Consider the following 24403-nt stretch of genomic DNA (forward strand, 5'->3'; position numbering starts at 1 on the left):
TATTTATTTATTATGATGATGACATTACTGACGCTTTGGGTGATGTCGAGTTTGTGAGTGCGCAGATACTGAAGGCGGAAGGGTTGTTGAGGTAGAGGAGTTTAGCTCCTTGGCAGGGTTGGTCTGGAATTTGTATGGTGTAGCCGCACACACACACACTTAGTTTTTTATTTTATTTTGAATTTCAATTAATTTAGATGGATTTAAGGTTTTGTTTATGATAATGTGGCGTAGATGAAAAATAAAATAAAATGAATGATTAAATATTATTTCTTAGAAATATTATAATTTAGATCATAAAACAAGTATTATACTTTCAAATTATTTTTCCATAGTAATTACAAGCATAAATTTGGAATGGTAGTAGTTAGTCGGAAAAATATTAAATGGGAAGTAATAGTTTTATTTTTATTTTGAAAATAGTGAATTTAAATTATATGTGGAAGCTTTAATAAAACTTATAGTTTATTTAAAGTTTTTGAGCCAATTGATAGCTGTAGATCCAAATAAAGAAAAATTAACTGATTGCTAACAACTTTGAAATTGATAATCATGATGAAAATCTCATATTAGATGGAAGTGATCTTGAGTGGTTTAAAATTTTATTTAGTAGAAGAATGATTATTTAATTCAAAAGGACAAGTGTAATTTTTGAAATTGTGAGTCATCTGTTTGTTATCGGCTACATGAAAGGAGGGGAAGTCATTAATATAAGGGGAATGCCAAGGAAAAAGGGGAACCGCAGTTGGAAGAGGAGTTTTCAAAATTATAAAACAGAGAAAAACGTTTTCATATAGACAGGTGTCGGCTGAATTGGAGAGGGGGAACGATTTTCAAAGGAGAGGAGGAAGAGAGACGTTTTTGGAGGAGAAAAGAGGGATAGACACTTGGCATGGGAAGCGAATGATTTTTTTTAAGAACAGAGTCGATTTCTTTTGGAGACATTTTTGCTAATAGAAGAAGGAGGACGTGTTTCTGAGGAAGGAAGAAGGCAGTGATTGGGAGATTCTGGGTGTTATTGATGAAGAATAGAGGCTGAGTCAACGCTGTTTAGCAGAAAAAGACAAAGAAACCAGCATTTCAAGGAGACGTTGGATAGATAGCAAAGAAAATCAAAACAGGTTCTTTCCTTCTTTTTTTTCTATTTATTTACTAAATCCTTACACATGCCATGAAACTCCTATTTATTATTAGATATTGTTAAGCCGTATCATTTTTTTTTAAACTCCTAATTATCTTAGATATTGCTGAGCCGTATCAGTTTTTGCTGCCTTGTTAAAGTAATGAAAAATATTGTGTATATGGATGAATACGAAGGAGTTAAGTTGTATCTTAATTTACATTTCTTTTGTTTGGAAAAAGAGATATGATATTGTCCTCTTAAGACTCTTTTATCTATCTATCTATCTATATATATATATATATATATATATATATATATATATATATATATATATATATATATATATATATATATATATATATATATATATATATATATATATATATATGTCTTGGTTTTTCGATTTGAAGGGAAACATGAAAATTGTGGTCCTATCATTCTTAAATTTAAAATCTACACCTTTTGTATTGTGATCCTGTCCCAAAGATCTCTTTGGAAAGTTGAATTTTTCCCAAATGTTGTTCATTCCACCATTTGTCACAGATTCTTATCAGAGAATTTCTGATTTTTGTTTTGTTTTAGAGGGAAGTCAGTTAATCTGCCTTGGAAGCACTGAGATTGTGGGTCGTTGTAGATATGCTTGCCTCTCACATAAATTTTTTGAATATCTTTATTCTCTTCGAGTCTTCCACTAATTGAAGGTTAAAGATATTTAAAAGAAATAATTCCTTAAGATCTGCTGACCTGACTGTAAACATCAGTTTTAAATAGTGACTTATTATCCAAAATTATTGTCTAAATTTTCTCCGTAAAAATTGTAGTAGTTAAAATGTTTTATTATGAGGTTTTAACAAAAATGGATCTATTTATAATAAAAACTTATTAGAGCTTTTTAAGAAGATAGGAATTTTAGAAAAATGTAAAACCATTATGTGTGTTTTATTGGTATATGTAATAAATACAAAAGATAAATTATAGTTATAATGTGTGCATTTTTTTTTATTAAACAACTACACATAGGATAAAATATATGTTTTATTTAGATCTGAAAACCATTATGGCACACACTAATTCTTGTATATTGTTCTTAAATAAAAGACATATTCAAAATATTTATTTGTATGATGAATAAATGCAAATTAAAGGAATATTATTTTAGGAATGGGTGTTGAATGTGGGTACAAAGAGGAGGGTAATTGTTGGAAAACTTGTGTTAGTTTTTCCTTATAATATTACCTGTCAGTCTTTTACATTTTACTGGTTCATGATGCTTGGCCAAGCTCGGTAAAACTTTTATGCATATGTTTGAAATGCATTTGGTTATTTTACATTGTTTTCCCTCTTCCACATCCTTGTGTATCTTCTACTAGACATATGTGTAAGTAGATTAGGCACATAGGCTGCACCAGATCTTTCCGATCCAATTGTGCCGAGTTGCTAACCTTCTCGTGCTAGGGTCGGGTAGTTCTCCTTCATCGGAGAACCTCGGGGAGCTAACCACTCCATGGTTGGGTGGTTAAAGCGCCTGGACCACTCTTCCGTCTCATGATAGCAAATAGACATTGTTCCGATGGCTCGAAGACGAGATTACATGCAGATGGACACTAAGGTTCGATGGCATGTTAATTTTATATGATTATGTTATATATGTTTTATATCATATGATGTAATGAAGATACATTCATGTTTGACGTGCAGGTCGACATAGTTTTGGCAAAAGATGTAATGTTCATATGATTCATTTCCAGCATTTATACCTTGCTTTGTATATGGTATCGATTTGTGGTCGACTTTTTGTATGATCAAGTGTATTAAAAAGAACGATGATATGTAATAATTATTGTGTTTCCAGTTATTCTCAACTATTTGTCAATATGTATTGATTTTTCCATCTGAGAAATGGATATCGAATATTTATGTGTATAAAATCGACTTTTGACTTTTCAAATTTCTTGTTTTTCCGCATCTTGGTGTTGTTTGCATATCTGGCAATTGTTGTGGATTTCAGTCTTTACAGACAGTGACAGGACTCTTTAAGCACTCTGTAAAGCTAATTGTTCTTCTTCTATCTATCTTTCTTGTTAATCATCCAAAAAATGGAAGACAAACTCACTACAAATGGCAATGGAGAATGCTACAAGTAACACAGTCCTCAACTGTAGAAACCATTACTTTCTTTGTAAATGAGGCAGCACAGAGAAAGACAAAGATATAGGTAGGCAGCTAGCAAAATGCATCCATTTAACAGCGGTATCTTGGACTCTTATACCAAAGCCCACATCCTATATCATATACCCTCAACAGATCCATCCCTTATATCTGTACGCAGCTCCTAAACTCTGGCACATATGGTAATCTATTTGCAACCTGATCCACGTGAAACTCTCCCTAGGATTCTGACACCAAGTCGAAAAATTTGGTACAGAGTAGAAGGAACAATGCTCAACACAAAAGCTGTGACAAAAGAGTAGGATTCAGAGAGCCGTGTTCTTTCAGCTACCCTTAAATATTATACACTAAGGAAGAAATTAAGTTTGTTAAAAAAAAAGGCAACTTTGACTACTTTATACTTTTAGCTTAGGAATCAAGCCTTAATGCTCTTTCGTACTCTTATACACTTAGAATGGTCTTACACTTGGAATGGTCTTGCGCGCAACTGCATACATCAAAATCAGAATCCTTTCTCAGAACATTTTGCTTGTTGAAGTGGTTGCAGATTCCAAAGACAGAGGAAGGTAGGCCAATTGATCAGCAGTTACTTCTTCATCTGTAATATGTACAACACCGCTCCCATAATCTGTGTAATTTGTATCATAAGAAATCCAGATACACATGATGAAACTCTTCCTAAGCTTCTCGTACCAAGTCGAAAACTTTGGTACAGAGTAGAAGGAACAATGCATAACACAAAAGCTGTGACGAAAGAGTACGATTCAAAGAGTCCGGCTTTTTCAGCAACCCTTAAATATCATACACTAAGGAAGAAATTAAGCTTGAAAAAAACAAGTCAACTTTTACTACTTGACACTTTTTACCTAGAAATCAAACTTTAATGTGTGATGTTTAAGCCATCCGAACTCCTTCATACACTTGAATGGTCTTGTACGCACCTGCTTACATCAAAATCAGAATCCTTTCTCAGAACATGCTTGTTGAAGTGGTTGCAGATTCCAAAGACAGGGGAAGGGAAGCCAATTGATCAGCAGTTACATCTTCATCTGTAATATGAACAACACCGCTCCCATAATCTGCGTAATTTGCATCATAAGAAATCCAGAGAGTCTGATGAGTTGGAAAAGTTGCCTGGCCTTCGAGTATTTGCAATACTGTTCTAATGTCAAGCCTCCTCTCTGGTAGAGGATGAGAACAGACCAAACCCAATTTGAGCACTAACTCCATTTCTTCAGCATCATAGACACCATCAAGATTTCTGTCAGCTGCGTGCAGAATTTCCCCATTTTGGTATAGATTCCTCACCCAATCCACCAAAACAATCTGTTCACTCTCCCTGGACAAATCTATTGGTCTCCTGCCACATGCAACTTCCAGCAAAACAACACCAAAACTGAATACATCGGAGCTTGGAGTAACTTTCCCCGTATTTGTGACTTCAGGGGCTATATACCCAACGGTCCCTACGACCCTCGTTGTCTGTGGGTTTTGCGTGTGATCGTACAAACGAGCAAGCCCAAAATCTCCAAGCTTTGCATTGAGCTCTGAATCGAGCAAAACATTGCTGGATTTAACGTCTCTGTGAACTACCCTGCGTTCCCACTGCTCGTGAAGATATAACAACCCTGCCGCAACGCCCTTCAGAATTGCGTACCTTCTCTCCCAAGAAAGCACTTTTGGGGTTTTTGCCATTAATGGATCTAGGAATATCAATTTCTCCAGGCTTCCGTTTGGCATGTAATCATAGACAATAAACAGCTCTTTGTTCTTCCTACACCAGCCCCGCAATTGAACAAGGTTTCTGTGCTGGAGACGACCCACGCTTGAGATTTCTGATATAAATTCCTTCATTCCTGCGGTGGAATCTTTCGTGATGCATTTCACTGCAACTTCAACACCGCTTCTGGACAAAACGCCCTTGTAAACCCGTCCGAAACCGCCACAGCCTACCAGTTGGTTGTCCCTGAAGTTGTGCGTCGCAGCTTTTAGCTCTAGGTAGGGAATTCTGTGAGGCCAAAACTCTAACTCCCATTCCTCAATCTTCTCTCTCGCCTTTATTTGTTTCACTTTCACTAACGCAAGGAAAACAGCAACGAGGAACAGAACTACAGATGCTACACTCACACTGACCGTAAAGCCTCTGGATTTAATTATCTGCTTTTTCTTGATGAATGAAGGGAGATCCGAGAGATCCAGTGGCGGTGTTTTACCTGTTCAAAGTACAGGCCCACATGATTAGATGAACATAAAATAAAAATACCTCTGTAAAACACGCAGATGGAACTGAAAAAAAATCTATGGTTAAGTGAGATCTACCAGTTGTCGTCAATGTTTGAATGATTCCTCTTTAGTCTAATTTCAGGTACCTACAGTTTCTAATTTGTATGTTGAAATTTGCCAAAATTTGTTCATATTTGCATTCCGTAGGTGTAGGTGAGTTAGCTAAGCGATCAACTTTCCCGCATTTTTGGGCTGTAATTGAGGGAAAAGGTAACAATTACCGTGGCGGCATTGCGTACAGGGGTGGCAACTGGCTCATTTCCCCTACCTATCCTTCCAAATATTGCTTATAAAAAGCTCCAAAAAATGATAGCAGATTTACTTACAGCCCATCACACATGTATTAATAGTTGTGCGACTATTGGAAGATATGTGGGGGTGAACATATTTTGATGAAGTGAACATATCTGGATGAAGTTTCAAAAATGACACTTTTAGACCAGTTCGCAGTTTACAAATTTTACAGAGAGCTTCGTAAAATGACACTTTTAGACCACCTTGCACTCTACAAGTTCTACATAGAACTTCATGAATGAGAAAAAGTTGAAAGACTATTTTGACGTACAGATTAACAGTTCTAAATACCCAAAATTAACTGAACAACTACTGAATAGTCTGCTCCCCCTCTCTAACGAAACCCTAAAAGAAATTTAAAAATAAAATCCACTTTTGGTTTCACGCGAACCCACGATCTATTTTTTTCAAACCTACGTTTACATTACCTCTTGTAGTGAAGCTCCAGGCCAAGATATAATGACCTTCAATAGCGTAAGTTCCTGTGGATGCAGTAAACCCCACATACACCTCTTCCTTCAAAACTGCAGAGAGATTGGATTTCTTAACGGATATCAATGGCCGCAGAGGTTTCTCCATCCCGGCGACTGCAACAGTCACATTTAGCCGGTCTTGAAAATGATCATAATCAATCCAGCATTGGATATTCTCTCCACTTTTCATACTCAAATTGTTGAATCGACCTTTTCCAGTTCCACTCCAATACGCTGCTGGCTGGGATGCAAATGACTTAACACCGTTTTTGTTTACCCCAACATGATTGTCATCAATATCTCCGAGATCAGGGTCATAAACTGTATCAAACTCAACTGCTAGGAAATGGTTGGATTCAAGACCATTTGTTGTGGGCGTGCTCAGTCCGAGGTACTGGGAATCTGTAGCTCCTACAATGGACTTGTTGGGAGCCATGATGAAGGCTATTCCATTTCCGTGCATACCTTCAGATGGAGCAGCAATGGCGAAGACAAAGCTGGTGCTGAAGGAATATACTGAATTATTCTCGCCTTTTATTTTGATGGGCTTTGGGTACAGTACTCTACTCATTGAGCGCTGGGTTTGATTGGTTAGCGTGAGCACCCGATGAGATTGTATTGAAGCATCCTTTAGCAGTATTATACTTGACTCGTTGAAATCACCATACACAAAAGACTCGGAACAAGCAAATTGAGATCTATACAGCAGTATTACACAATAATAATAACAGGACCTTACCAGGCTGAAAATGCTCATTTTATTTCCTTCTATATTGAACAGCAGTTCCCTGATCCTTTTGACAGATTCCCGGAATGGATGTACTTCTCCTTCTGCCAAATACACATCTCAAGAGAGGAAAATGTGTTAAAAAGTACTTAGTTTTCCTCGAAATTCAGGACTCTGTCCATCAGGACGTACATCCTCGTGCGTTCACGGAAATTTCCTTTGCTTTTCGTCCACGCGGAACTCCAATTCAAGTGGTTACGGGACCTACCCACACCATAAAGGATGGTGACCACAATTATTTTTTAGCCCTTTCAAGAGTTTTAAAAGTAAATTTGAATATTAAATTGTTCAGTAATGTGCAAGATTAGGATAGTTACGAGAGAATTAACTTTAATATAAAGGTCTTGTGTGCTGTTATTTAGAATATTCTAATGTCCACCACCATATTAACTACTCTTCAACTACTATTCATGACTTTGACTTACTTTCTATTCATGACTTTGGCTTACTTTTTATTATTTAATAAAGATCAAATAAATTGGGACATGAGAAAATAAGAGTTGGAAAAAAATTATTTAGAAAATAACAATGTTTCTTTTATAGACTTTTTTTTCATCCGCTTAGTTATGATATGAAAGCATGAGCATTATACCTAACCTTAATCCTGACCTCATCTCTTATAGTGTGAAGACTCTAATTAAGCATCTTTCAAGTTGACTTACACCATGTTCTTATTTAGCCTCTTAAATGCACATTCTAAATTTAAGCATTTGAAGTATTCTTACATAAAGTTAAAATTATAAGTGACAATTTAGAAATTCATTAGTTTTAGTCGAGCAACTATTCTTTTATGATGACAAATAAGGGTAGGGTCCCTATGAGATTAAGGTGGGGCTAGAAATTAGCATATTAGCAACCCACTAATTATTGGACTATTTCAGTAGGCGAAATTAAAGTGGGGGTAGAAATTAACTAATATTTTAGATCCTACTAGAAAAGAAATAGAAGAAAAATGATGCTTAGTTTTTAATTGTTTTTATTTACAACAGTCTTCATAAGATGATCAAATATCCTTAAAATGATTAAGAAAACATAAGAGGAATTTGACACTTGTTGAAATCACCAAGAAATGTATAAAAATAACATCCCAAAAGAAACTAACACAAATACGCACAAATACATAATGTATTACGCTAAGATCCCCCCAACCGAACTTAATACATAAAGCCTAAAAATGTACCCCCAAAAAATTCAAATTCTACATTGTGAAGGAGCATAGTGATTATATTAGCAACTTTTGAAGAGGTGAGACAATATTAGAGCTAAATATGGCATTGTATTACCTATTCTTGAATATAATGACATTCAACCTCAATGTGCTTGATGGGCTCATGAAAAAAATTGATTCTTAACAAGATTTAACACACCTTGATTATCTCAAAATGGAACAAGTAGTCGATCCTCTAATATATTCATTTCTTGTAGTTAAATTGTCATGCACTCAACTCCTTGTGCAACATGATATTCAAGTTTGGTGGATGAAAAAGTAGTTACAGTTTTTTATTACTTATCCACAAAATAGAACTAGGTCCAAGATCTAATATATAACTTAATATTTATTTCTAATCATCTATAGAACCAATGTATACTGATTTAGCATATCCCTAAAGAAGAATTTAATGTTCTTCTTATATTTTAGAGAATATTTGTACATACATTAAACATCTCACAAAACATGTTTGGTTGCAATCTAATGGCATTTCTTTACCTCCTATATGAATATTAAAAGTACAGGCCCAAGGGAATAGATGAGCATAGTATAAAATACACCTAACACACAGTTGCAATTGAAAAAATCTATAATTATAGTTACCATAGTAAGTCCCCACCTCTTTGTAAAGTAACGTTAACAATTGAAAAAATGGCAAAAATAGTGAAATGTGCGAAACAAGTGAAATTTTGCAAACAAAAAAACCTGCCACGAAATTCCAAAGAATGGAAACCCTAAGTCTTGATGACAATGTTATTCAAAAAAAAATTGGCGTCCCTACAAAAATGGCAAAACTCCCATCAATAGAAAAATTCAGTATCGACCAAATTCTTCTAAAAACCTAGTTTAATGTGCTTATAGCACAACATGAGGAACAAAACAAAGAAATCATCGAGAAACACCATAAGTATGCATCTCCATTGATGTCAAACACTCGAACACATGCAATAGTAAGTAGTCATAAGCATAAGGAGGAAGAAGGATGGGAGAAAGTTTGCTCCAGGAAGGAGATTCAAAACCAAATCGATCTAAAACACAAAAACATTAGAGATATACAAGGTAAATTGGCACAAAACCATGACAAAGAGTAAAGAATGACAGAAAAATCAAGCAATTTATTTTGAGAAAAAAAAGTATGCTAGGAATACACAATCATCCAAGGAGCTTAGAAGCAATATAAATTTTAAGAGCAATGCCAAGCAATGGTGGGCTCTAATGGAGTGAAACATCTAGTATCACAAATCTTCCCCAAACCCCATAATGTTTTAGAAGAAAACAGTGTACCAATTAACCCTAATCCTAGAAACCATTCAAATATTTCCCCCAATCTAAATCTTTCAAACTCTACGACTTCAATCTCTCAACCTCATTTCCAATTTGGGAACTTCCCTTGCCATAATTATGAAGTAGTAAAAACCCAGTTGCACATCAGCCATAAAATAGAAGAAAAGGTAGTCTCTACCATCATTATCAACAATAAGACTAGTGAAGACATATGGTTTGACTGTGAAGAAAGGGGTTTGTATGCAGTATGGACTAGACCAAAATCAAAATGGACAAAATTGGTTAATTGGTTCAACACCCTAGACAACAAACAAGTAAGTATAACTTTTCTCTTAGATTCGTTGGTTTTTTTGAATTGCAAAGATTTAAGTTTTAGGACTTATTTACTTAAAAATTCTCTCAATTTCATTAGTGGATACAATCTAAACTTTTTAAAATGGAAACCAAATTTTAATGACACCCCGATGAGCTTACTTAATATTCTAATATGGATAACATTAAACTGGGCAACACTAAACAATATCCCTATTGAATTATGCGACATCAAAATTTTCATTCAAATTGGAGAGTTAGTAGGAGGGATCAAGGGTTATGAGCCTCATCATATCAATTATTCATCAATAAAACTCTCAGTTACATTAAAACCAGAACTCTATCAACAAGAATAGATAAAAATTATAAAAAACATATCACTGTATAAAAGGGTGATCCCACAATAATGGGTTCCACTTTTTGACCAATTTTGACTCTGAAATCAATATTTTGGCAACAAACGTCACGTTCAAGTGACTATATCTCCAAAACTATAAATAATTTCAAGATGACATAAACTAGTGATTTTGAGTACTTTGTTCCTACTTTGTAACCATATTTTTTAATCTAAAAAAAAAAATTATTTATGTCAATTTTTTTTATCTCCTCCAAAAAGTGGTACATAATAAAATTCAATATTTTAAAAAGTGACAGTTCGTTTGACACACATAACTTTTTTTCTAGAAATGATAATGAAGTAATTCTTTCTGCATTGGATTTGTAGCATCAATATCCAGTGTCTGCATTTGGTTTGATTTATTTTTGTTGAATATTGTATAGTTTATGAAGTTTTGAAGTGACATGAACCGTAATTCAGACATACGTTCTGTTTGACACAGATAATTTGAAGTCAATTTATCATAAACCTTTTTTTTTTTTTAATAGAAAGGTATCTCAATAAGCCAGTGCCTCCATATTTTTCAAAAAAATTTGACCTAATTTACTAATTTTCCAGAGGTGTCAAAGTCGGTTGATGTTCAATCAGTAATGAACCTATAATGAGTTAAACTCATATTTGAAAGTCTTAATGATTAAATTATGTAATAAAATTATAGTCATTGGAAAGCTTGCTCCGAGAAGCACATTTTAACATTTTTTATTTTACAGTAGGAGATCATTCTCCTACAATTATGGCAGTCAAAAGAGCAAAAAAAAGAAAAAAAGAAAAAAAGGTTAAAAATTTTGTGATTTTGCATGTTCGTGTGAACATGGCATTCGCGCGAACACGTTTACCATGTTCACGTGAACCTATGTTCGCACGAACATGCAAATCATGTTTGCGTGAACATATATATCACATATGTTCGCGCGAACATACGAAATATGTTCGCGCGAACATATGGTAAACTCAATTTTGAAATTTTGAAATTTTTTTCATTTTTGTTTGTCCCACTAAAGTGGAACCCATTATTGTGGGTTCACCCAAAATGAACTTCTCTATATATCAAGGGAAAGTCAGAGACATGTTATTTCTCAGAAATGGGAGAAGGGTGACAACAAAAAATTTAGATTTTGAGGAAATCAGTTTGGATACTAGCATAGAGGAACATCATATAGAGTTGGCTACAAAATATCAATTCAATAATTTCAAAAAAGAAGAGACCAGACAACAAAATAATACAAATAACCCTCTTAGATTCCCAAACAATGAGATAGAAGAAGGTGAAATTACAAAACTAGAGGTAATACAAAGTGTACTCAGAAGTATTGAAAAGAAATCGAGAAAATCATGGGAAAAAGACATCAATCAAACCACACAGCAGAGATACATGGAAGGAGTTAATCTACTCAACTTACTAAGTAAAAAAATTAGCAAGCTTAAAGGAAGTCTCAAAGCATTCAGAAATAGAGATGAAGGAAATTTAGGAGAATATGGGGAATATTAAGCAACTCAATGAAGAAATCACACTCAAGATTAACGACATCATAGATCAAATAGAGATTCTACAACAAAAATAGGCAAATAATATCAATGGAAAGTCAAAAGCAAAAATTAATAAGCTTCAATAGTTGGAGAAGTCTTAGCACCTAGAGATGGGTAGCCTAGTTTCTCAAAGCAAGCATGTAGAAACCTTTATTCAAGAAGAGAACAGTAACCAAGATATTGAGGATATTGAAAATGAATGGCTTTTCACAATAAGGGATTCCCCAAATGTAGGTATGAACATTCCCAATTTGAATAAGGAGAGAGCCAAAGAAGAATCAGTCTTAAGGGAAATCATAAACAATAATGTGGAACCAAATGTAGACGAGAATTTAGAAAAGAAAATAGAAGGAATAATTCCACAGGCATCAGCATCACAATGGAGCAATGCCACCATTAAAAAAAGAGCCAAAAAACGGAGCTACAAATTTTGGGAAACCCCAAAAAATGGAATAGATCAATTTGAAGTAATAGCTAGCAACGAAACTGAGAAGGATGAAGAATATAGAACAAGGAAGAAATTTCATATCCACCAAAAGGAGAAGCATTATTATTAACTTCAAATACTCAGATACAAAGCACAAGTTAGGAACAAGTAGAACATAATGAAAAAGGAAAATGGCAAAATTGGAAGGAATATGGAATTATGTTGGATCTAGAATAGAACAATGAAAAGAAAGAGTCTGAAGAGGGAAGAACATAGATTGAGGAAAACACAAAGCAATATGAGAACCAGATGGATCTAGCAGAACAAATAATTAAAGAATTAGAAGAAGAAAAGGAAAATAAGGAAGAAGAAAGCAATACGGTAAGCATCAAGAATGCTCAGAAGAATATAGAAAACATTGGAATAGCAATGAACCAAGAAGGCTTTGAGACACCGAAATGTGTAAAAAAAAGTTAAAACGAGGGAGGAAATCACTCAAAGAGCTAAGAGAGGTAGATAGTCAGGCAAGAGAACAAAGTAAGCTTTTTCAAACTCTAAAAGTTGGGAAGAGGAAGAGCCTTCCTATGTTAGTATGAGGATTACAACATGGAATGCTAGAGGCCTTAATGCCCCTAGAAAAATATGCTTATTAAAGTGAAACATATCTCTTTTGTAATATGAAATTATACTAATACAAGAAACCAAACTCAATAGAGAAGAAGGTAATAAATTAGGGAGGAAATTGGGAAGTTGGAAAATAGTCTTACAAGAATCAAATGGAGCATTAGGAGGGATAGGAATAATATGGAACCCGAGGAAAATAACCTTAGATATGATTATCTCGAATCACAACTGGATAGGATGTAAAATTAATAGTATCAAGAACTATCTCCAAATCATTCTAATCAATGTATATGTGCCTATATAGACTATAGATAAGAATCATTTATGGGAAGAAATAAGCATATTTACGAGAGGCTATCACAAGGAGAACATTCTAATAGGGGGAGATTTTAATATTTTATTAAACTTGGAAGAAAAAATTGGGGGAATGCAACATATATCATAGGCAACCATTGACATCAAAATATGGATAGATCATACTCAGCTCCTAGATATCCCTACCATTATTGGAACTTTTACTTGGAATAATAGAAGGAAAGATTTTACCTATATCGCAAAAAAATTGGATAGATATATATTTAAAAGAGAATTAAGAGAAATATATATATGGTAACTCAATCAATTATATTGACCATAGCAAGAGCATATCATTATCCAGTAAGAACTAAATTAATTGAACCAACTAGACCTTCTAGAAACCCTTTTAAATGTAAAAAAATGTGGTTTTTAGACTCTAGATTTTAGATCTGAGAGATTGAGTGGCAATGCTTTACTTGTTCAAAGTACAAGCCCATGTGATTAGATGAACATAAAATAAAAATACCTCTGTAAAACACGTAGATGAGACTAAAAAAAATCTATGATTAAGTGAGATCTACTAGTTGTCACCAATGTTTGAATGACTCCTCCTTAGCCTAATTTCGTGTATATATAGTTCCTAATTTGTAGTTTGAAATTTTCCAAAATTTGTCTATATTTGCACCCTGTAGGTGAGTGAAGAGCTTAAAGCTAACCGATCAACTTTCTTACAATTTTGGGTAGTAATTGAGGGGAAATGTAATAATTAACATGGTGGCATTGTGTAAAGGGGTGGCAAATGGCTTGGGGTCTATCCTTCCAAATATTGCTTATAAAAAGCTCCAAAAAATGATAGCAAATTTACTTACAGCCCATCACACATGTATTAATAGTTGTGCAACTATTAGAGGATATGTGGGGTGAACATATTTGGATGAAGTGAACATATCTAGACAAAGTTTTAAAAATGACACTTTTAGACCACCTCACAGTCTACAAATTTTATAGAGTTTCATAAAAATGGCACTTTTAGACCACCTCACACTCTACTAGTTCTACATGAAGCTTCATAAATGCAAAAAAGTTGAAAAACTAGCTTTCAACTCTTCACTCACCTGCCTCACCAAAAAAATTGGCAAAATTTGACATACACATTAACAGTTCTAAATACCCAAAATTCAGTGAACAACTACTGAAAAGTCTGCTCCCACCTCTTTAACGAAACCCTAAAAGAAATTTAATAATAAAATCCTGAACTTTTGGTTTCACGCGAACCCACAATCTATTTTTTTAAACCTACGTTTACATTACCTCTTGTAGTGAAGCTCCAGGCCATGATGTAATGACCTTCAATAGCGTAAGTTCTTGTGGATGCAGTAAACCCCACATACACCTCTTCCTTCAAAACTGCAGAGAGATTGGATTTCTTAATGGATATCAATGGCCGCATAGATTTCTCCATCCCAACTATTGGAACACTCACATTGAGTTGGTCTTGAACATGATCATAATCAATCCAGCATTGGATATTCTCTCCACTTTTCATACTCAAATTGTTGAAGCGACCTTTTCCAATTCCACTCCAATATGCTGCTAGCTATGAGAAATATTAAAAAAATCTGCTCGGCACTTAAAAAGTGCTCAGCACATAAGGTGTCGAGTGCCAGTTTTACTTGGCACTTGCTCGGCACTTGATGGTGCCGAGTGCCAGTTACACTCGGAACTTTCTCAGCACTTGAAGGTGTCGAGTGAGCTCGGCACACAAAGGAAATAGATGTAGATGTCGAGTTAGCTCGGCACTCAAAGAAGACAATGGATGCCAAGTAAGGTTGGCTCCAACTAATAAAATTATAACTTAGAAAAAATCTAACATGAATGCTTTCACAAATAAAACTAGAGAGCCAAAGCTTTAAGCTTTCAACCAAACTTGTCAAATGCAATGAATAGAAGAGGAAGATAGATTCAAGTATGCTTGCTTGCTTTCTATTCAATCTTTCATTAAACTAATACAAAATCTGGGAGCATTTGGCTTCAACCAGAAAACCCTAAAATAACCCTAAATTGATAATACTTCAAACTTCAATAAACTTTTAAACTTGCAACTCTAATGGCTACATACAATGGTGCCTGGAGAAATCATTGTTTCAACAAGAAAAATCCAAACAACAACAAACTTACAGAGTGAACAAGAAACCACGTGCAATTGCAGACACAAACTTCCTTCCTTCTTCCTTCTCTGCTCTGCTCTGCAACTTCTCTCTGATCTACTTGATCTGCAAATTTCTCATAAATGAATGTGGAAACATTCCTTTTTGACACATTCTTCCTTTCCCTCTCAACGTTCAAATTTCAAAACTTACCTACCAAAAATAAATGCCTGCTGACCATGGATGCCTGCGGGAAGAAAACTAATAGGGTAGATGGGCGTGGGGCTCGAGGACAACCTACTGGCTCTTGACGTTTAAATTTCCAACACTCCCCCTTTGTCCCGAGCCAAACAAGCAAGGATCACAACTGATCCAAATCAACTACACCAAGACTCTATCTTAGGTGCACAAAAGTTCCAATGTCTAATGGCTTGGTAAAGATGTCTGCTAGCTACTGCTCAAACTTGCAAAATTCCATCTTGATATCCCCATTCTCCACTAACTCTCTGATGAAGTGATATCTGATCTCTATATGCTTGCTTCTCCCATGGAAGACTAGATTCTTGGACAATGCAATTGATGAGATGTTGTCACAATAAATTGTGGTTCCATCCTCTTGCCTTTCATTCAAATCTATCAAGATCCTCCTTAGCCAAATTGGTTGACATGTTGTTGCATTTGCTGCAATGTATTCAGCCTCTAATGTAGATTGAGCAACAATAGGTTGCTTCTTGGATGCCCATGAAATTGCACCCGATCCCATATGAAACATGTATCCGGAAGTGCTCTTCCTATCATCTAAACTTCCAGCCCAATCACTATCAGTGTAACCAACCAACTTGAAATCATCATTTGCAGTATATAAAATCCCAAATCCCTTGGTACCTTTCACATACCTTAGGATCCTCTTTCCCGCTTGCCAATGGGAATCCTTTGGTGTTTCCATAAATCTGAAAATCAAACTTACTGCATGCATTAGGTCTGGCCGAGTTGCAGTCAAATACATTAAACTTCCAACCATACTCTTGTATAATGTTGGATCTACTCTCTTGCTAAAGTCTTCCTTGCTCAACTTCAAACCTATTGTTGTTGGTGTGGGGCTTGCCTTACTGTTCTACATTTTAAATCTCTCCAAGATTTGCCCTGCATACTTTTCTTGAGAGATGAAGATGCCATCATGCATTTGTTTTACTTCTATGCCTAGAAAGTATTTCAAGAGACCTAGGTCTGTCATTTCAAATTCACTTTTCATGGCCTCTTTAAACTCACCGATTAGAGCCTTATCATTTCCAGTAAAAATTAAGTCATCTACATACAAGACAACAATCAATACATTACCATCTGCTACCTTGATGTAAAGAGTAGGCTCACCATTGCTTTTGCTAAAGCCATTGCTCATCAAATATGAGTCAATCCTACTGTACCATGCCCTTGGAGCTTGCTTGAGCCCATAGAGAGCTCTCTTCAATCTATATACTTTATGTTCTTCACCTGCAACTTCATAACCAGGTGGTTGCTCCACATATACTTCTTCTTTCAATACACCATTTAGGAAGGTGAACTTCACATCCATTTGAAATACCTTCCACTTATGCTGAGCTGCAATTGCTATGACAGCACGCACAGTTTCCATTCTTGCAACAGGGGCATATGTCTCATCATAATCTCTTTCATACTGTTGTCTGTAGCCCTTGACTACCAGCCTTGCCTTATGCCTATCAATCTTGCCTTCAGCATTGCATTTGGTCTTGTAGACCCATTTTACTCCAATCACTTGCTTCTTTGGAGGCAAATCAGTTAGTTCCCATGTCTCAATTCTTTCTATGGTATCTATTTCCTCATCCATGGCATTACACCATTTCTTCTCCTTACTAGCTTCCTCAAAATGTATTGGATCACTATGAGAAAATAATGCAAAATTAACACTCTCATCATAATCTTCATACCTTTCATCTTGGTATATCTCCCTAAGACTCTTGGTCTTTCTTCGTAACAAGGAGGAGAGTGTGGGATTAGAATCTTGGCTATTGTTGCTCTACTGACTAACTTGGTCTTCACTGGTACTCGGCACTGACACTCGGTCATGCCTAGAGGAGCTCGGCATTGTTTGAATCTGCTTGCCTTTTCTTCTATTTGCTCCTTCTTCTTGTTGTTCATCAGCATCTTCTTCATTCATAAATGACACTTTACTTGAAGTGCTCGATGACTCATCAATTGAACCATACAAAGATTGATTTTCAAGAAATTCCACATCTCTTGAAAGCATCATCTTGTTGTTCAATGGGTCATACAATCTGTATGCCTTTGATTCTGGGTTGTACCCTGTGAAAATGCATTTCACACCTTTGTCATGGGTGATCCCACAATAATGGGTTCCACTTTTTGACCAATTTTGACACTGAAATCAATATTTTTGCAATAAACGTCACGTTCAAGTGACTATATCTCCAAAACTATAAATAATTTCAAGATGACCTAAACTAGTGATTTTGAGTACTTTGTTCCTACTTTGTAACCGTATTTTTTAATTTTAAAAAAAAATTATTTATGTCAATTTTATTATCTCCTCCGAAAAGTGGTACATAATAAAATTCAATATTTTAAAAAGTGACAGTCTGTTTGACACACATAACTTTTTTTCTAGAAATGATAATGAAGTAATTCTTTCAAGGTTAGATTTGTAACATCAATATCTAGAGGATGCATTTGGTTTGATTTATTTTGGTTGAATATTGTATAGTTTATGAAGTTTTGAAGTGACATGAACCGTAATTCAGACATACGTTCCGTTTGACACAAATAATTTGAAGTCAATTTATCATAAACTTTTTTTTTTTTTTTTGAATAGAAAGGTATCTCAATAAGGCAGTTCCTCCATATTTTTCAAATTTTTTTTGACCTAATTTACTAATTTTCCCGAGGTGTCAAAGTCGGTTGATGTTCAATCGGTAATGAACCTATAATGAGTTAAACTCATATTTGAAAGTCTTAAAGATTAAATTATGTAATAAAATTATAGTCGTTGGAAAGCTTTCTCCGAGAATCACATTTGGACATTTTTTATTTTATAGTAGGAGATCATTCTCTTGCAATTATGGCAGTCAAAAGAGCAAAAAAAGAAAAGAAAAAAAGGTTGAAATTTTTGTGATTTTGCATGTTCATGCGAACACGTTAACCATGTTCGCGCGAACGTACGTTCACGCAAACATGCAAATCATGTTTGCACGAACATATTTATCGCATATTTTCGCGCGAACATACGAAATATGTTCACGCGAACATGATTTAAAAAAAAGTTCACGCTAACATATGGTAAACTCAATTTCTCATTTTGCAATTTTTTTCATTTTTGTTCGTCCCACTAAAGTGGAACCCATTATTGTGGGTTCACCCTCATCCAATTTCTACCTTTTCTCTTCAGGCTCATGTGCATATGCAACACATCCAAACACCCTTAGGTGTTCAACCATCCATCTTATTCGTGACCAAGCTTCCATTGAAATTCTGTCACGGACTGCCTTTGTAGGACACCTATTAATTAGGTAAACTGCTGTTGCCACAGCCTCTCCCCAAAATTCAGTTGGGAGACCTTTCTCTTTCATCATGCTCCTTGCCATTTCAACAATGGTCTTGTTCTTTCTTTCAGCCACTCCATTTTTTTGTGGTGTATAGCTGGCTGTGAGCTCTTTCTTAATGCCATGTTTCTTGCAAAAATTTACAAAAGAATTGGAGGTATACTCCCCTCCTCTATCTGATCTTAGGACCTTGATATAGTGTCCACATTCTCTTTCAACCTGGGCTTTAAATTCGACAAATTTATCAAATGCTTCAGATTTATTCTTTAAGAAATACACCCATGTTGTATGACTGAAATCATCAATGAATGTCATAAAATATGTACTCCCCCCAATGGAAGTAACTTGCATAGGACCGACAAGGTCAGTATGCACTAACTCTAATGGATATCTAGCCCTCCTAGAATTTCCAAAATTAAAGGGAAGCCTATGTTGTTTACCCAAAATACAAGCCTCACACTTGTCACATGAATTTCCTATATGTGGCAAACCTTCTACCATTCTTTTATTTGACAACAAATTTAAACCAGCATAGCCAAGATGACTATACCTGAGGTGCCATAGCCGTGAGGGGTCTTCAATCACACTCCTTAGAGCTAATTGTGTGTGAGGTGCAGCACAAACTTGAGATGAGAAACATGTCTCTATCCTCAAAGGAAACATTCTATTCTTTGTCATTTGAACTGCTGCAAGTAAGTTCTTGCTCCCATCCTTTTTATGAATGACACACATGTCATTTTCCATTAGCACTTTGTATCCATTTTGAATGAGCTGACCAATGCTCATCAAATTGTGCTTCATACCAGGGGCGAAATACACATTTTGTATTTCTCTTTTCTCACTTTTCTTGGTGCGGACCATAATAGATCCTTTGCCCACAACTGGTAGGGTTTCATTGTTACCCATCTTAATTTCTGATTTGAAACTCTTGTCAATGAATGAAAACAAGGTTTCATTTCCACTCATGTGGTTGCTACATCCACTGTCGAGGTACCAAACCTTAGGGCTTCCTTCTTCACCAACATTACACATGATGAAGGCAACAGCATTGGGTCCACTACCCATGTTCACATCAGCCACATTTGCTTGTCCTGACTGATCATTCTGCTTCTTCCAGCATTCATTTGCATAATGCCCATATTTATGACAGTAGTAGCATTCTACATTACTCTTATTTGAGTTGTAATTTTTCTTACCTCCTCTTGAAGTATTTTGTGAGCTACTTGCTCCATTTGCTCTTCCTAAGCTTTCTGCTGCAGCATTTCTTTGTCCTCCATTACCTCGGCCTCTACCTCTGGAGTTCCTACCTGAGCCATTTCTTCCTCTCCCCCTTCCTCTTGGATTTGGCTGAGCCTTGAATGCTTGCTCTTGGGAAGTAGAAGATGTAGATCTATTGATCCTATGCTCATGGGTTTGAAGAAAACCCATCAACTCATCCATTGTCAAAACAGTGAGGTCTTTTGCCTCTTCTATGGTCATGATCAAATTGTCATATTTATGAGGTAAACTCCAAAATATCTTCTTCACTATCCTTTGCTCTTGATAGTCTTCTCCATTTGACTTCAATTGGTTAATCACATTGGAGGTCCTTGAACTGAAGTCTACAACTGATTCATTTTCCTTCATCTGAAGGTTCTCAAACTCCCTCCTAATGTTTTGTAGCCTTATAGTACGGACTTTATCAGTCCCCTTGAAGTTTGTCTCAAGGATATCCCATGCTTCCTTTGCATAATTTGCTACTGCAATCTTAGGAAATATAGTCTCTGTCATTGTTGCTTCAATCAAACTTAATGCCTTAGCATCCTTCCTCCTTGACTCTTTCAAATGAGTCTTGTGTGCATTTATGAGGGCAGCATACTGAGTTGGATCAGTCATATCATTGAATCCATTAACCACAAACTCCCACAAATCATTTGCTACCATAATGGTCTTCATCTTCTTTGCAAATGTATCATAAATATGTCCATTAAAGGATGGTGGTTGCTGCCATATCTTTCCTGCATCTCCTGCCATGTCAAATATCCCAAGAAAAAAAAATTCCCTAACTCACTGTGGATGCGGGGCCTCAAAGCTCTGATACCATGTGAGAAATATTAAAAAAAATTTGCTTGGCACATAAGGTGTTGAGTGCCAGTTTTACTCGGCACTTGCTCGACACTTGATGGTGTCGAGTGCCAATTACGCTCGGCACTTGCTCGGCACTTGAAGGTGACGAGTGATAGGGAATAGGTGTCGAGTGAGCTTGGCACACAAAGGAAATAGATGTAGATGCTGAATTAGCTCGGCACTCAAAGAAGACAATGGATGCCGAGCAAGGTCGGCTCCAACTAATAAAATTATAACTTAGAAAAATCTAACATGAATGCTTTCACAAATAAAACCAGAGAGCCAAAGCTTTAAGCTTTCAACCAAACTTGTCAAATGCAATGAATAGAAGAGGAAGATATATTCAAGTATGCTTGCTTGCTTTCTATTCAATCTTTCATTAAACTAATACAAAATCTGGGAGCATTCGACTTCAACCAGAAAATCCTAAAATAACCCTAAATTGATAATACTTCAAACTTCAATAAACTTTAAACCTACAACTCTAATGGATGCATACAATGGTGCCTGGAGCAATCATTGCTTCAACAGGACAAATCCAAACAACAACAAACTTACAGAGTGAACAAGGAACCACGTGCAACTGTAGACACAAACTTCCTTCCTTCTTCCTTCTTCCTTCTCTGCTCTGCTTTGCAACTTCTCTCTAATCTGCTTGATCTACAAATCTCTCATAAATGAATGTAGAAACATTCCTTTTTGACACATTCTTCCTTTCCCTCTCAATGTTCAAATTTCAAAACTTACCTACCAAAAATAAATGCCTGTCGACCATGGATGCCTGCGGGAAGCAAACTAACAGGGTAGATGGGCGTGGGGCTCGAGGACAACCTGCTAGCTCTTGACATTTAAATTTCCAACACTAGCTGGGATGCAAATGACTTAACACCATTTTTGTTTACCCCAACATGGTTATCATCCATATCTCTGAGATCAGGGTCATAAACTGTATCAAACTCAACTGCTAGGAAATGGTTTGATTCAAGACCATTTGTTGTGGGCGTGCTTAGTCCGAGGTAGTAGGAATCTGTAGCTCCTACAATGGACTTTTTGGGAGCCATGATGAAGGCTAATCCATTCCCGTGCATACCCTCAGATGGAGCAGCAATGGCGAAGACAAAGCTGGTGTTGAATGAATATACTGAATTATTCTCACCTTTTTATTTTGATGGGCTTTGGGTATACAACTCTACTCATTGAGCATTGGGTTTGATTGGTTAGAGTGAGCACCCGATGAGATTGTATTGAAGCATCCTTCAACAGTATTATACTTGACTCATTGAAATCACCATACACAAAAGACTCGAAACAAGAAAATTGAGATCAATACAATAGTATTACACAATAATAATAACAAGACCTTACCAGGCTGAAAATGCTCATTTTTTTTCCTTCTATATTGAACAATAGTTCTCTGATTCTTTTGACAGATTCCCGGAATGAAAATACTTCTTCTGGCAAATACACATCTCAAGAGAGGAAAATGCGTTAAAAAGTACTTAGTTTTCCTCAAAATTTAGGACTCTATCCATCGAACGTACATCCTTGTCCATTCACGGAAATTTCCTTTACTTTTCGTCCACGCGAAACTTCGATTCATGTGATTACGGGACCTACCCACACCATAAAGGATGATGACCGCAATTTTTTTTAGCCCTTTCAAGAGTTTTAAAAGTAAATTTGAATATTAAATTGTTCAGTAATATGCAAGATTATGATAGTTAAGAGAGAATTAAATTTAATATAGAGGTCTTGTGTGCAGTTATTTAGAATATTCTAATGTCCACCATATTAATTACTCTTCAATTACTATTTATGATTTTGACTTACTTTCTTTTCATGACTTTGGCTTACTTTTTATTATTTAATAAAGATCAAATAAATTGGGACATGAGAAAATAAGAGTAGGAAAAAAATTATTTAGAAAATAATAATGTTTCTTTTATAGACTTTTTTTCGTCCACATAGTTATGATATGAAAGCATGAGCATTATACCTAACTTCAATCTTGAACTCATCTCTTATGGTGTGAAGACTCTAATTAAGCACCTTTCAAATTGACTTACACCATGTTCTTATTTAGCCTCTTAAATGCACATTCTAAATTTAAGCATTTGAAGTATTCTTACATAAAGTTAAAATTATAAGTGACAATTTAGAAATTCTTTAGTTTTAGTTGAGCAACTATTCTTTTATGATGACAAATAAGGGTAGGGTCCCTATGAGATTAAGGTGGGGCTAGAAATTAGCATATTAGCAACCCACTAATTATTGGACTAACTATTTCAGTAGGCAAAATTAAAGTGGGGGGTAGAAATTAACTAATATTTTAGATCCTACTAGAAAAAAATAGAAGAAAAATGATGCTTAGTTTTTAATTGTTTTTATTTACAACATTCTTCATAAGACGATCAATATCCTTAAAATGATTAAGAAAACATGAGAGGAATTTGACGCTTGTTGAAATCACCAAGAAACGTATAAAAATAACATCCCCAAAGAAATTAACACAATTGCACACAACTACATAATGTATTACACTAACATCCCCCCAACTGAACTTAATACATAAAGCTTAAAAATGTACCCCCAAAAAATCCAAATTCTACATTGTGAAGGAGCATAATGATTATATTAGCAACTTTTGAAAAGGTGGGACAACATTAAAGCTAAATATGGCATTGTATTACGTATTCTTGAATATAATGACATTCAACCTCAATGGGCTTGATGGGCTCATGAAAAAATTGATTCTTAACAAGATTTAATACACCTTGATTATCTCAAAATGGAACAAGTATTCGATCTTCTAATATATTCATTTCTTGTAGCTAAATTGTCATGCACTCAACTCCTTGTGTAACATGATATTCAAGTTTGGTGGATGAAAAAATAGAACATAGTTTTTTAATTACTTATCCACAAAATAGAACTAGGTCCAAGATCTAATATATGATTTAATATTGATTTCTAATCATCTATAGAACTAGTGTATAATTATTCAACATATCCCTAAAGAAGAATTTAATGTTCTTCTTATATTCTAGAGAATATTTGTACACACCTTAAACATCTCAGAAAATATGTTTGGTTGCAATCTAATGTCATTTCTTTACTTTCTATATGAATGTTAAAAGAATAGGCCCAAGGGAGTAGATCGACATAGAATAAAATACACGTAAGACACAGTTGGAACTGAAAAAATCTATGATTATAGTTACCATAGTAAGTGCCCACCTCTTCAACAAAACCCTAAAATAAATTTCATAATAACCTCCTGAACTTGTTGCTTCCTATATTTTTTAGTATAAAATGTTATCATTTATTTCACTCCTTATTGAGTGTCTAATATATATTTTAGATATTTC

General features: G+C 35.2%; 1 long non-coding RNA gene and 1 pseudogene across 2 annotated transcripts; one reads left to right on the forward strand and one right to left on the reverse strand.

The window, feature by feature from the left end:
• Positions 1 to 2466: 2466 nt before the first annotated feature.
• LOC149562546 (uncharacterized) lies at positions 2467 to 3071 on the forward strand. The gene is made up of 2 exons (XR_016363957.1): positions 2467 to 2732; positions 2822 to 3071. It is a non-coding gene; the product is annotated as an uncharacterized LOC149562546 (long non-coding RNA).
• Positions 3072 to 3280: 209 nt separating this feature from the next.
• Positions 3281 to 7190, reverse strand: LOC149562547 (L-type lectin-domain containing receptor kinase IV.1-like; annotated as a pseudogene). The gene is made up of 3 exons (XR_016363958.1): positions 6298 to 7190; positions 4234 to 5505; positions 3281 to 3920 (listed from the first exon to the last, which is right to left on the reverse strand). The product of XR_016363958.1 is annotated as an L-type lectin-domain containing receptor kinase IV.1-like (transcript).
• Between the last annotated feature and the right edge of the window lie 17213 nt (positions 7191 to 24403).

Source organism: Cupressus sempervirens, chromosome 4 (assembly GCF_028749045.1).
Source record: "Cupressus sempervirens isolate cs-2001-9-10 chromosome 4, ASM2874904v1, whole genome shotgun sequence".
NCBI classification, from domain to species: domain Eukaryota; kingdom Viridiplantae; phylum Streptophyta; class Pinopsida; order Cupressales; family Cupressaceae; genus Cupressus; species Cupressus sempervirens.